The sequence below is a fragment of the Lithobates pipiens genome, unplaced genomic scaffold (assembly GCF_037356315.1).
Source record: "Lithobates pipiens isolate NorthernLeopardFrog02 unplaced genomic scaffold, aLitPip1_a1.2 Scaffold_25, whole genome shotgun sequence".
Classification (NCBI taxonomy): Eukaryota; Metazoa; Chordata; class Amphibia; order Anura; family Ranidae; genus Lithobates; species Lithobates pipiens.
In genome coordinates, this window is record NW_027507787.1 from 148,360,376 (window position 1) to 148,375,272 (window position 14,897).

Here is a 14,897-nt window from a genome sequence, read left to right on the forward strand (position 1 = left end):
GATTTTTGTACAAAGGGCGTCGGCCCTGAACTTGTATTGCATACACACGGCAGGACTTTTTCAGCCAACTTTCACCAAATCATGTGGTTTTTCTGCTCTTTAGCGCCACCTTTGGTCAACTTCTGTATTGTTGTCTGATCTTTTGGTTCTGAGCATGCGTGTTCGTACTTTGTACAAAAGTCCTATGGTTTTCTGTACACAGGATCGGACTTTGCTCCATCGGACTTTTGTTGCCAGAAAGTTTGTCCGTTCGCACAGCCAACAAAAGTCAGATGAAAACCGAAAAAAGTTTGTCCGATGGAGCGTACACACGGTCGGATGTTGCTCCAAAACAGCTAATTTGCATGTTTGTTGTCAAAAAGTCTGATCGTGTGTATGGGCCTTTATACAATCAAAGGCAGGATTCTGATTTTACTTTTTTTTTTTCTTTTTTTTTTTAACAATTTGGAAAGTTCTAGTTGGTATACATAATTTGATGACCTCAGCACTTTCTGTAGATGATGTTTGAACAATCATTCAGCATCCTGGCGTAGATGCTACCTTGTCAGAGAGGCTAGGGACAAGTTTGGAAGAGTCCTAATAAGCTGATCTGTAGTAGAGAACATTCTTTCGTTCTGTTGGGGTTTTCCCAGGGTAGGCAATAATGACTCATTGCTGACAGATGCAGAAAGGTGAGCAGAACTTCACTCGCTTCCAACAACAACAGTGTTTTTTAATCTACCAAGATGATGAACTCCAATCAGTCGGTAAAATACACAGATGATGCACATATATATATATATAGGAGTGGTTTGACTTGAAACTGTCCGGCCACGTTTGTGATCCAGACCACTAGATCAATGACTACACTTTTTTCAACTGTATTTAATAAATACAGTTGGGTCACAGACCCGCCCCCACTCACTGATTGGACTAGGAATGAGCATCTTCAAGCGGATAAGGTCATTTGCAAGCTACCACTATTTGATCTTCAGTGGTGTCCCACTTTTTCCATTGTGAAAGCTGCTGTGCACAGGATTTTAAGAAGATAATATGAAGGCAGAGTGAGGTACTTATACCAACTTTTTTTTTATAATGCATATTTTTTTTTAAAGAACACATATATCTGGATTGAGTAGTGGCTTTTTATATTTAAATTAAGAGGCATTAACACAATAGACACTGAAGAGAACATCTGAAATCTATGAATTACTAGTGCTATGGAGAAACCATTGAAGCTGCAATAAAATCAGTCCACTTATAGACCCTGAAGTTCAAGTCCAGTTTGGGGAAAAAAAAAAGAAAAACGGTTCCCAATCTGAAGTCAAAAATAAAAAAGCAGCTCAGGCAGCAGTACTTGCCCTCATTCTGGAGCAGTCCCTGTAGTACTTCTTTTCCACCACAAGATGTCATCAGTCTTTTGGGTTGAATGACACCCAGAGAACTTAGGACAATTACATACACGATACTGCCAAAAGTATTGGGACGCCTGCCTTTATATGCACATGAACTTTAATGGTATCCCAGTCTTAGTCCGTACGGTTCAATATTGAGTTGGCCCACCCTTTGCAGCTATAAAAGCTTCAACTCTTCTGGGAAGGCTGACCACAAGGTTTAGGAGTGTGTCTATGGGAATGTTTGACCATTCTCTCAGAAGCGCATTTGTGAGGTCAGGCACTGATGTTGGACGAGAAGGCCTGGCTCGCAGTCTCCACACTAATTCATCCCAAAGGTGTTCTAACGGGTTGAGATCAGGACTCTGTGCAGGCCAGTCAAGTTCCTCCACCCCAAACTCGCTCAGCCATGTCTTTCTGGACCTTGCTTTGTGCACTGGTCCAAATCATTTGGTGGAGGGGGGATTATAGTGGGGGGGGGGGGTTGATTTTCAGGGGCTGGGCTTGGCCCCTTAGTTCCAGTGAAGGGAACTCTTAAAGATCAAGTAAACCCTGATGAGTTTACTTCCTCTTTGTTTCCCTTCAAAGGTAAAGCATAATGGGCTACTATGCATCGCATTATGTGTTCCTTACCTGACACAGGAGCCTGCGATGTCACCGCTGTCCCCTCTTCCACGGAGTGTCCATCTTCTTTCCGGGTATAGTGGCTTTGGCGCTGTGATTGGCCAGAGCCACGACTACGTCACTCCCGCGCATGAGCATGGGTACCGCCACTAACGACATATCGCCGTTAGTAGTGGCTTGCTCAGTGCGACTGATGCTCCGTAGACAGCGGTGGCTGTCTTTTTACAAATATCTCCTAAACCATGCAGGTTTAGGAGATATTTCTTGGACCTACAGGTAAGCCTTAATCTAGGCTTACCTGTACGTTAAAGTGGTCTGTAAGGGTTTACAACCACTTTAAGGTGTCAGCATACCAAGACATTTTGGACTATGTCATGCTCCCAACTTTGTGGGAACAGTTTGGGGATGGCCCCTTCCTGTTCCAACATGACTGCTCACCAGTGCACAAAGCAAGGTCCATAAAGACATGGTTGAAGATGGAAGGGGCCATTCTCAAACTGTTCCTACAAGGTTGGGAGCATGAAATTGTCCAAAATGTCTTGGTATGCTGACGCCTTAAGGGTTCCCTTCACTGGAACTAAGAGGCCAAGCCCAACCTTTGAAAAGAAACCCCACACCATAATCCCCCCTCCACCAAATGATTTGGACCATTGCACAAAGCAAGGTCCATAAAGACATGGATGAGCAAGTTTGGGGTGGAGGAACTTGATTGGCCTGCACAGAGTCCTGACCTCAACCCGATAGAACACCTTTGGGATGAATTAGAGTGGAGACTGCAAGCCAGGCCTTCTCTTCCAACATCAGCGCCTGACCTCACAAATGTGCTTCTGGAAGAATGGTCAAACATTCCCATAGACACCCTCCTAAACCTTGTGGACAGCCTTCCCAGAAGAGTTGAAGCTGTTATAGCTACAAAGGGTGGGCCAACTCAATATTGAACCCTACGAACTAAGACTGGGATGCCATTAGAGCTCATGTGTGTGTAAAAGCAGGCGTCCCAATACTTTTGGTAATATAGGGTACATGCAGGGCCCTATGGAACACTTTGGCTGCATTTCTATAAGGTCACTTTCAGGGTCATTTGGAAGATGAGAACTTTTGGTCACAATGTTTGGGTAAGGCTCTGTTTACACTAGTGCGACTTGTCATGCGACTTTGGACACAGTGGCATGGCAAGTCACAGCCCATTGATTTCAATGGCAACCTTTCCAATCTATGCGACTTAAAGTTGCAGTGACTTTGAAAAGGTTCCTGCACTACTATGATGCGACTTTTGATGCAACTTTGATCCAGGTACTGTAAACTTGGATCAAAGCTGCGCTCAAAGTCGCACTCTAAATTGTGTGACTTTAGGGTCGCAATAGTGGAAATGTAGCTTAAAGCAGCAAATGCCTTTAGGGGACACTTTTCATCATGGCTTAAAGTGGATGTCCAGCCTAGTATTATTCTAAACATCCACATCACACACGTACCCTGATAAATGTATAGTACCAGGACTGACATCGGTCCGTGTTTCCATCATCCACCAATCATTAGTGGAATCTGCTGGGCATTTACCAGTGACACCATGCAACTCATGTTTTCCCTGTTTGCAAGAACGCACAACAAACGCAGTAAAACACATCGTATGTTTGCTGAAATCTTCTCTAAATTAGCCTCTTATTTCTCCATGGAGCTCCACAAACTAAAGTAAAGCGCCCCGTCCGGCCAGGCTTCAGCGCAGAAGCGAACGACTCACATGTGAGGTATCGCCACGATCGTTAGAGCGAGAGAAATAATTCTAAACATCGCCTATGGAGATTTTTAAGGGTCAACGTTTGTCGCCATTCTATGATCGGGTGCAATTTTGAAGCGTGACATGTTGGGTATCAATTTACTCGGCGTGACATTGTCTTTCATGATATTAAAAAAAATTGGGCTAACTTTACTGTTTCCTTTATTTTTTCATTTAAAAATTGTGTTTTTCCCCAAAAATTCCGCTTGTAAGACTGCTGCACAAAAACAGTGTGACATATTTGCAATTTCACACACAATTTGCAATGACCACCAGTTTATTCTCTATAGTGTCTGAATATTTTATAATGTTTCGGAGTTCCAAGTAATTTTCTAACAAACAAAACACAAAACTGGTAACTTGTAAACATCAAGTTTGAAAAATAGGCTTGGTCCTTAAGTGGTTAATAAAACAACTGACGTCAATAAGTTTCACCTACCAGTGAATTTACCCCAAACTGACCCATTTCACCATAAAAAGGCAAAAACTTCCAATGTCTCTTGTTACGTCTCCACGTTGCACATGCGGCTCGCATGCAGGAAGCCAGCGGAGAGAAGCGTTTTGCAGAGACGTACCTGGGGGAATGCAGGGAAGTGTCCTTGGATGGGGGGACAGCTGGCTCCTCTCCACCACCATTACATTCCGCACACATCTCCCATCAGGTGTCGCCACCCCGTTTATTTTGATCTTTTTAGAACGCCTTAATGATTTCAGGCGGAACACCTCGTACATATTCATCAGGCCACATCAAAGGGATTATCTGGACCACAAATCGGTTTTGCGCACATTACACATTGCATAAATAATGATCAGATCCTGGAAGATTGAAGGGAAAATAGGTCTTAGGGTCCTTTCACACGGGGCGGATCAGTTCTGATCCGCCCCGTGGATGTCCGTTTGCTCAGCGGGGATCACTCCGCCGATCCCCGCTGAGCAGGGAGATGACAGGTCTGTCTCTGCACACTGCGCAGGGACGGACCTGTCACAGCGCCGCTCTCCCCTATGGGAGATCGGATGACGACGGACCGCAGTGCCCGTCGTCATCCGATCCGATCCGCAGACGGATGGAAAAATAGCTTTTTCCTCCGTCACACTTTTTCGGATCGGAGCGGGTCGGATGTCAGCGGACATGTCACCGCTGACATCCGACGCTCCATAGAGCTCTATGGAGCACCCGTTCAGGTCCGCCTGAAAAACTGACAGGCGGGCCTGAACGGGACGTTAGTGTGAAAGGGGCCTTAAAGAGGAAAAAGTTTCATTGCCTGATTGCTGAACATTTGTTCTTAGAATTCCCAACTTCCCGAGAGCTTTGAGTGAAAGCCAAAACTTTCTGGTTTGTTTTGGATGGAGAAGCAAGCGGGGTAAAACTCCCTGTCTGATTTTTATTTGTGGTCTGTGTCCCATTGGGGACATTTCCCTTTACTTCCTGTCCTGTAGACCCAACAGGAAGTGAGCAAAAATTTGTGCCAAAAAATCCACTCTAAAGCCTCCTACACACAGTATGATTGTTGGCAGGGGATTGTCTGTTGAGAGACTGTTGTCCTAAAATCTTACCATTAGTACGCTCCTTTGGACAATTGTTGTCCAACTTTTGGCCAACAAATGTTGGATGGCAGGCTAGTAAATTTTTCGAAAGACATCGGTTTGACGTCAGATTTTTGTATGGTCAGTACACAAATCCATCACACAAAAGTCGAAAGTACAAAAACGCATGCTCAGAATCAGTGCTCACCAAACATAAAATTAGCAGAAGGGGCCCAAAGGTTGGCGCTCAAGAGCTGAAATTCCTCGTAGTACGGCACTACGTTCGTGTTTGTGGCACGACAATTGTGTACCCTTGCAAAAAAGATCTGAACAAATTAATGGGGTGGGCAACTACAGGAGAAATTAGGTTCGAAGTAGGAAAATGTAAAATAATGCATTTGGGTGGCAAAAATATGCATGCAATCTATACACTGGGGGGAGAACCTCTGGGGGAATCGAGGATGGAAAAGGACCTGGGGGTCCTAGTAGATGATAGGCTCAGCAATGGCATGCAATGCCAAGCTGCTGCTAACAAAGCAAAGAGAATATCAGCATGCATTAAAAAGGGGATCAACTCCAGAGATAAAACGATAATTCTCCCGCTCTACAAGACTCTGGTCCGGCCGCACCTGGAATATGCTGTCCAGTTCTGGGCACCAGTCCTCAGGAAGGATGTACTGGAAATGGAGCGAGTGCAAAGAAGGGCAACAAAGCTGATAAAGGGTCTGGAGGATATTAGTTATGAGGAAAGGTTGCGAGCACTGAACTTAGGCCGCGTACACACGCGCGGACTGTTTGCCCAACCTTGTTCGTCAAACAGTTTCGGCAAACAGTCCGCTCAAAATTTGCATGAGCGGACTTGCCCACACACGAGCGGACTGTTTGACGAACAAGGTTGGGCAAACAGTTCGCTCAACTTTTGAAATGAACGGACTCGCCCACGTAAGGAGGAGGCAAATCCGCCCATTTCGAGCGCGTGTACAGGTAGGCGGGGCCCGCGAAGGAGACGTCGCGGGCTCCGCCGCCTGGAATGGGCTTAAAGGGGAACCCCAACGCCGAAAAAAATCGGCGTGGGGGTTCCCCCCAAGTCCACACCAGACCCTTGTCCGAGCACGCTACCCGGCCGGCCAGGAAAGGGGGGCGAGCGAGCGCGCCCCCCCTCCTGAGCCGTACCAGGCCGCGTGCCCTCAACATGGGGGGTGCCTTGGGGAAGGGGGGGCCGCGCGGCCCCCCCACCCCAAAACACCTTGTCCCCATGTTGATGAGGACAAGGGCCTCTTCCCGACAACCCTGGCCGTTGGTTGTCGGGGTCTGCGGGCGGGGGGCTTATCGGAATCCGGGAGCCCCCTTTAAGAAGGGGGCCCCCGGATACCGGCCCCCCACCCTATGTGAATGAGTATGGGGTACAATGTACCCCTACCCATTCACCTGTGAAATAAAGTACAAAAAAAAACACAACACATGGAAAAAGTATTTTATTGCACAGCTCCGGGGGTCTTCCGTCTTCGGGGGTCTTCTCGCCGGACTCCTCCGCTATGTGTGTGTAGCTCTTTTGCTAGCGGAGGAGTCCGGCTTTCTTCCTCCCCGCCGCCGGCCTCTTCTCCCGACTTCGGGGGTCTTGTCCCCCTCTTCGGTTCTTCTGCCGGGCCACCGCGCCTTCTTGTAGCTCTTTTACAGGCGGTGGCCCGGTCTTCTGTCGCCGCTGTCGCCGCTGTCGTCGTCGCCGCCGCCGCCGCCGCCTTCCGTTCTTGTTCTTCTTCTTGTTGTTCTTCTTCTTCTCCTGGAGATGTTGACTCGACGATCTCTCCGGCCGGAATGCCAGGGACACGCTCCGCTGCCACTTATATAGTGACAATGGGGCGGTGTCACATGGTATATGTCACATGGGTTGGTCACATGGGTTGATGTCACATGGGGACTATGACATCGTAAGGGGGCGGGGTCACCATGTGACCAACCCATGTGACATATACCATGTGACACCGCCCCATTGTCACTATATAAGTGACCGCACAGCGCGGCTCTGGCATTCCGGCCGGAGAGATCGTCGAGTCAACATCTCCAGGAGAAGAAGAAGAAGAACAAGAAGAAGAACAAGAACGGAAGGCGGCGGCGGCGGCGACGACGACAGCGGCGACAGAAGACCGGGCCACCGCCTGTAAAAGAGCTACAAGAAGGCGCGGTGGCCCGGCAGAAGAACCGAAGAGGGGGACAAGACCCCCGAAGTCGGGAGAAGAGGCCGGCGGCGGGGAGGAAGAAAGCCGGACTCCTCCGCTAGCAAAAGAGCTACACACACATAGCGGAGGAGTCCGGCGAGAAGACCCCCGAAGACGGAAGACCCCCGGAGCTGTGCAATAAAATACTTTTTCCATGTGTTGTGTTTTTTTTTGTACTTTATTTCACAGGTGAATGGGTAGGGGTACATTGTACCCCATACTCATTCACATAGGGTGGGGGGCCGGTATCCGGGGGCCCCCTTCTTAAAGGGGGCTCCCGGATTCCGATAAGCCCCCCGCCCGCAGACCCCGACAACCAACGGCCAGGGTTGTCGGGAAGAGGCCCTTGTCCTCATCAACATGGGGACAAGGTGCTTTGGGGAAGGGGGGGCCGCGCGGCCCCCCCCTTCCCCAAGGCACCCCCCATGTTGAGGGCACGCGGCCTGGTACGGCTCAGGAGGGGGGGCGCGCTCGCTCGCCCCCCTTTCCTGGCCGGCCGGGTAGCGTGCTCGGACAAGGGTCTGGTGTGGACTTGGGGGGAACCCCCACGCCGATTTTTTTCGGCGTTGGGGTTCCCCTTTAAGCCCATTCCAGGCGGCGGAGCCCGCGACGTCTCCTTCGCGGGCCCCGCCTACCTGTACACGCGCTCGAAATGGGCGGACTTTCCGAGCGGGAACAGTCCGCTCATTTCGAAAGTACAGCGGACAGGCCCACACACGGGCGGACTGTTCGCTCAAACACAGTTTCAGCGGACAGTTTTTCGGAATTTCCGAAAGACTTTGTCCGTCCAACTGTCCGCTGAAACTGTCCGCTGAAAGCCCACACACGAGCGGACTGTCCGCCCAAACACTGTTCAGCGGACAAGGTTGGGCGAACAGTCCGCCCGTGTGTACGCGGCCTTATTCTCTCTGGAGAAGAGATGCTTGAGAAGGGATATGATTTCAATATACAAATACCGTACTGGTGACCCCACAATAGGGATAAAACTTTTTTGCAAAAGGGAGTTTAACAAGACTCGTGGCAACTCATTAAAATTTGAAGAAATTAGGTTTAACCTTAACTACGTAGAGGGTGCTTTACTGTAAGAGTGGCAAGTATGTGGAATTCCCTTCCTCAGGCAGTGGTCTCAGTGGGGGGCATCAATAGTTTCAAGAAACTATTAGATAAGCACCTGAACAACCGCAATATACAGGGATATTCAATGTAATACTGGCATATAATCACACACATAGGTTGTACTTGATGGACTTGTCTTTTTTCAACCTCATTTACTATGTAACTATGTATATGTACCGTTAGTATACAAGACAAGATCCTGGCACCTGCCCTTAAGACAAAAATCAGACACTCGTTTGGCCAACAATCGTACCATGTGTACAAGGCTTTAGAGCGTTGTCACAATTTCTTGTTTTGGTGACAACTCAACCCAAAGTGATTTCCCATCATTTTCAGTCTTGGCCACCGGTACAAATAGAGAGGGTGAATCTCCCCAACTGGGAAATGGACAGCAATAAAAACCCATACTGACAGAGGGTCTAGCCCTTTGACACTCCAGATATATTTAAATCTCACCTCCCAGCTTTACCTTCAGTCTTGCTCCTCTCCTAATAATTAGACATTCTATCTGCCAATAGAAAATAACCAAAAAGTGCATTCTAGGCATCCAAAAATGTAAACAATTTACAAAATCAAATCATTATTCAACAAAAAAAATAATTTCAAAGTAATAACTCCAAGGCTAATAATAAATAACACGTTCTCTCCTCCGATTCCACAACATGTCTGGTTGATGAACGGCCGTTTAGAAATGAACTGAAAAGCACGAAATGCAAAGTGATAAAGGAAAAATGCATGAATCAACTCTCACCAAACTTCTACTAACACGAAATCAGCAGAAGGAGTGCTAAAGAGCTGAAACACCAAGTAGCACGTCACTACGTTCGTAATTGTTGGCCAACATTTGTGTGCCCATGTGTATGCAAGACATGTTTGAGCCAACACCCTTAAGACGAAATTTCATGGTTTTGGTGGCAGAAAGTCCGATTGTGTGTACGAGGCATGACTCTGATTTCACTGCACACTGTGAGCTTCTCACAATATGCATTAGAAACTGCAGCAAGTCAGATAGAACCCTCCTCATTTACTGGGTGGAGAACATCCAGCATTATCTAGCCTGTTTTCTCCACACACTGACTGTTCGGGTTGCCACCTTTTAATCAAGCCAAAACACTTTAGGAGCACAAAGCAATTTTTTTGCAGTTTACACTATAGGATTATAAAAGACCTGGGATACCTTTTGGGTCCCCTAAGAGTAGTATTGCAGCTCATGTAGCGTCCTGTGATGAACAGTGTATATGTGAAATTGTGTTAATAAAGGGAGAAGCTTAAGAAGCATAGTCAAATTAAACAAGGTCAGTCTGTCCCCTACTACAGTCCCCTCCCCCAGGTCAGTCTGTCCCCCAGTACAGTCCCCTCCCTCAGGTCAGTCTGTCCCCCAGTACAGTCCCCTCCCCAGGTCAGTCTGTCCCCCAATACAGTCCCCTCCCCCAGGTCAGTCTGTCCCCCAGGTCAGTCTTTCCTCCAGTACAGTCCCCTCCCCCAAGTCAGCCTTTCCCCCAGTACAGTCCACTCCCCCAGATCAGTCTTTCCTCCAGTACAGTCGCCTCCCCCAGTACAGTCCCCTCCCCCAGGTCAGTCTGTTCTCCAGTACAGTCCCCTCCCTCAGGTCAGTCTGTCCCCCAGTACAGTCCCCTCCCCCAGGTCAGTCTCTCCTCCGCACAGTCACCTCCCCCAGGTCAGTCTGTCCCCCAGGTCAGTCTGTCCCCCAATACAGTCCCCTCCCCCAGGTCAGTCTGTTCTCCAGTACAGTCCCCTCCCTCAGGTCAGTCTGTCCCCCAGTACAGTCCCCTCCCCCAGGTCAGTCTCTCCTCCGCACAGTCACCTCCCCCAGGTCAGTCTGTCCCCCAGTACAGTCCCCTCCCTCAGGTCAGTCTGTCCTCCAGTACAGTCCCCTCCCTCAGGTCAGTCTGTCATCCAGTACAGTCCCCTCCCTCAGGTCAGTCTGTCCTCCAGTACAGTCCCCTCCCTCAGGTCAGTCTGTCCTCCAGTACAGTCCCCTCCCCCAGGTCAGTCTGTCCTCCAGTACAGTCCCCTCCCCCAGGTCAGTCTGTCCTCCAGTACAGTCCCCTCCCCCAGGTCAGTCTGTCCTCCAGTACAGTCCCCTCCCCCAAGTCAGTCTGTCACCCAGTAGAGTCCCCTCTCCCAGGTCAGTCTGTACCCCAGTACATCCCCCTAGGTCAGTCTGTCATCCAGTATAATCCTTCCTTGGTTAGTCTGCCCCTCAGTATAATTCCCCCAGGTCTGTCTGTACTCCAGTTAAAGCGTGCCCCCCACCAATATAATTAACTGCACTGGATGCTGACGGGAGGGGGAGGAGAATAGGTGGACTGGTGCTTCAGGACCGCCACCTATGTGTTCGGGTTTCAGGTGGACTGAAAGCTGAAAACAGCATCTTAAAACCCAGACAGGTGGCACCCCTACTGACTGTCCCTAGCCGACTCCTTTCATGCATTGGATTTCAGCTCTTTCAATCATGGAGGCTCAGTCTCACATGTGGGCATTATCTAGGGGCATGCTGGGACTGTGACGTCATAAATGGGCGGGGTCACCGTGTGACATCACCCGGTGACCACGACCCATACCTATATAAGTCGCCGTGCACGTCATACAAGCCATTACAGCGGAAGAGAGCGGCGTGTCAACATCGGAAGAAGAAAGAAGAGAGAAAAGAGAAGAGGAAAGAAGGACGGAGGAGACCAGGCTCCTCCGCTAGTAAAAGAGCTGCAAGACAACAGCGGAGGAGCCCGGGAGACGACGCCGGAGAGTGGGAGAAGAGGCCGAACAGAGCTGAGAAGTCTGAAGAAGACCCCCGGAGCTGATTAATAAATAACTTTAAAAGCGTTGTGTTGTGTTTTTTTTTTTATTGACACTTTTTTTCCCCAGGTGAATGGGTAGGGGTACGATGTACCCCTTACTCATTCACATAGAGTGGGGGGCCGGGATCTGGGGGCCCCCTTATTAAAGGGGGCTCCCGGATTCCGATATGCCCCCCGCCCGCAGACCCCGACAACCAACAGCCAGGGTTGTCGGGAAGAGGCACTTGTCCTCATCAACATGGGGACAAGGTGTTTTGGGGTGGGGGGGCCGCAGGGTGCCCCACTTCCCCAAAGCACCAACCCCCACATGTTGAGGGCATGTGGCCTGGTACAGTTCAGGGCGGGGGGGCGTTCGCTCGTCCCCACCCCCCTTCCTGACTGGCCAGGCTGTGTGCTTGGATAAGAGTCTGGTATGCATTTTCGGAGGGCCCCCTCGCCGTTTTTTTGGCGTAGAGGGTTCCCCTTAAAATCCATATCAAACCTAAGGGCCTGGCATGCCAACCCATGAAGAAAAATTACTAATTAGCAAAATTTTATGACAGAAACAAAGAAAAAGGCATTTTTTTTTCACAAAATTTACGTGTTGTTTTATTTATAATACAAAAAAATTAAAAACCCACTTGTGATTAATTACCACTAAAAGAAAGCTCTATTTGTGTGGAAAAAAGGACGCAAGTTTCATTTGGGTACAGTACAGCATGACTGAGTAATTATCATTCAAACTGTGAGAGCGCCGAAAGCTGAAAATTGGTCTGGTCAGGAAGGGGGTGTAAGTGCACTGTATTGAGGTGGTTAATGTTAAAGTGGGCAATACACGGTATTAAGAACTGGGGTATGTAAACTTTTGATCAGGGTAATTTGGGTAGTTTCTGTTGTCATTATGATTTAAAAAGAGTAAACACAGTTGATTGATAATAAATGGCTTCAGCCAAACACTAACCATGAGGCCGCGTACACACGCGCGGACTGTTCGCCCAACCTTGTCCGCTGAACAGTGTTTGGGCGGACAGTCCGCTCGTGTGTGGGGCTTCAGCGGACAGTTTCAGCGGACAGTTGGCCGAACAAGGTCTTACGGAAATTCCGAAAAACTGTCCGCTGAAACAAGGTTTCAGCGGACTGTTCGCTCGTGTGTAGGCTTGTTCGGCCAACTAAGTCTCGCGCATGCTCAGAAAGGATTTCCACGTCGGAAGGTTGCATTGCAGTGTATAGGACGTCGTATTTTTCGTCCCGTCGTACGTGCCGTTCACGTCATCGCGCACGGTTTCAGCAAACTGTTCGTCCGTCGTGTGTGGCCATGTCCGTCCATGCTAAGTTTGAGCGGACTGTTCGCTCAAACTGTTGGACGGACAAAGTTGGGCCAACAGTCCGCGCGTGTGTACGCGGCCTGAGTGAAAGAAATGTTTTTGTGTTATCATTCATATTCAAGAAATCATAAATTCTGCCAGGGTATGTAAACTTATGAGCACAACGCATAGATCACTCAGACGGGAATGTTTATTTTTCAAGAAAACTGGAGTTACTCTTTAAAATTCTCACTTTTTAAGGTAGATTCACAGGTGATTTATTTATTTTTATTTTTTTTATGTTTAGCGATCGCCCATGATTCATCGCTAGCAATCACTACATATCATTGCGCAGAAATGTGGAGGATTGCTCGATTATTGACGATGAATACAGATACATCCTATACTCCATTGTTCACTATGTGTAGCAAAACAGGATTTGATGTGATGGAGCTCGTCGCTCACCTCTCAGGAATTCCTGACTGTTTGGTAGCCCCGGGCCTCTTCATTCATTGCAGGTCTGATTCATCCATCGCACCGCGCCAGACGCGGCAGAGGTGTCTGAAGATTGAAGTGTGTAGAGACGACCCCACACACTCCTCACTTTGTGTTCTCTTCTTTACCTTAAACAAAAGAACACCTGAAAAGAAAACCTGATAAGACACTCGAAGATGAGAAAGTCAATTCTTGATGGAAAAGTCCCTTCGGAAAAATACGCGGTGAAAGTCGCTCATCCGTATGAACTGCTATTGGTTAGGAAGGATAAAACTAATCTGTATTTCCCTCGCAGGTCTCTAGATAGAGTGTGCCACCATCGCTAAAGCAGCGCAGTGGGTGGGGCACGGCTTCTTCGGAAGGTGAAAAGCAGTTTTAAAAATTGCTTTAATAGATATCCAAACTGAAGAACAAACATGTCATAGATTGCGGCTCACCAGCCTTTAGATGTACTGGCTGCATTCGTTTTCTTTTTACAGGATAAGAATATCTTCTGCAAGTATAGAGAATACTCGTTGATCCTGCCAGAAATCCAGTATTCCTGGGCTCAACTCACTAAAGAATATCACATAAGATAATTGGATCAGGAGACACATACTTTCCAATTATCTCATGCAATTTTTATAATGTCAACTCACTGTCAGCTTATACGGTACTTACCACACTAGTAAAAAACGCACAGTAATAACCGCTTAAAGAGGAAGTAAACCCTGATGAGTTTACTTCCTCTTTCATTCCCTGCAAAGGCAAAGCATAATGGACTACTATGCATCACATAGTAGTCCATTATGTGTCACTTACCCGACACAGGAGCCAGGGAAGTCTCCGATGTCCCCTGTAGTCCGCCGCATCCATCTTCTTGGTGGGGTCTCGCAGCTCCGCCACTGTCATTCGGCGAAGCCGCGATGACGTCACTCCCGCAATGCGCACGGGAGCCGACACGCACGGCAGCTCCGTCGTTGAGAATGCCGCGCTCAGTGCGCCTGCGCGCCGCTGTCTACGGCGCATGTGCCGTAGACAGCGGTGCCTGTTTTCGGGCACATATCTCCTAAACCATATAGGTTTAGGAGATATTTCTTGGACCTACAGGTAAGCCTTAATCTAGGCTTACCTGTAGGTCAAAGTGGTTTGTAAGGGTTTACAACCACTTTAAACTGGCTCTAAAGGTAATTCACTAAACTATTTAAATAAACACATTTGTTGAATAAATCATGGTCCAGCCACGTTTTATTCATTAGGGTTGGTTGTTAAAGAGCTGGCACCCGCTGGCATCCTTAACAGCTGGTAATTAGCTTGTTGTGAATTAGCGAGCGGCCACCAGCATCCTTAACAACCAGGAAATATCATGGTTGTTAAGGAGCGGTCGGCAGCTGCGTTCATAACAACCATGACTCATCTGCTGTCAACGAGGTTCCCCATTGACAGCAGAATGTAAACAAAAGAATTGCCAGCATTTTAGCCACTTCAGCGCCGGAAGGATTTACCCACTTCCTGACCAAGCCCTTTTTTGCTATACGGCACTGACTCACTTTAATTGCGCTATAAACAAAAAAAAGAGTGCCATTTAGGCCAATATGTACTCTTCTACATATTTTTGGTAAAAAAAATAAAAAAATCTCAATAAGTATAAATTGATTGGTATGCGCAAAAGTTATAGGGTCTACAACATAGGG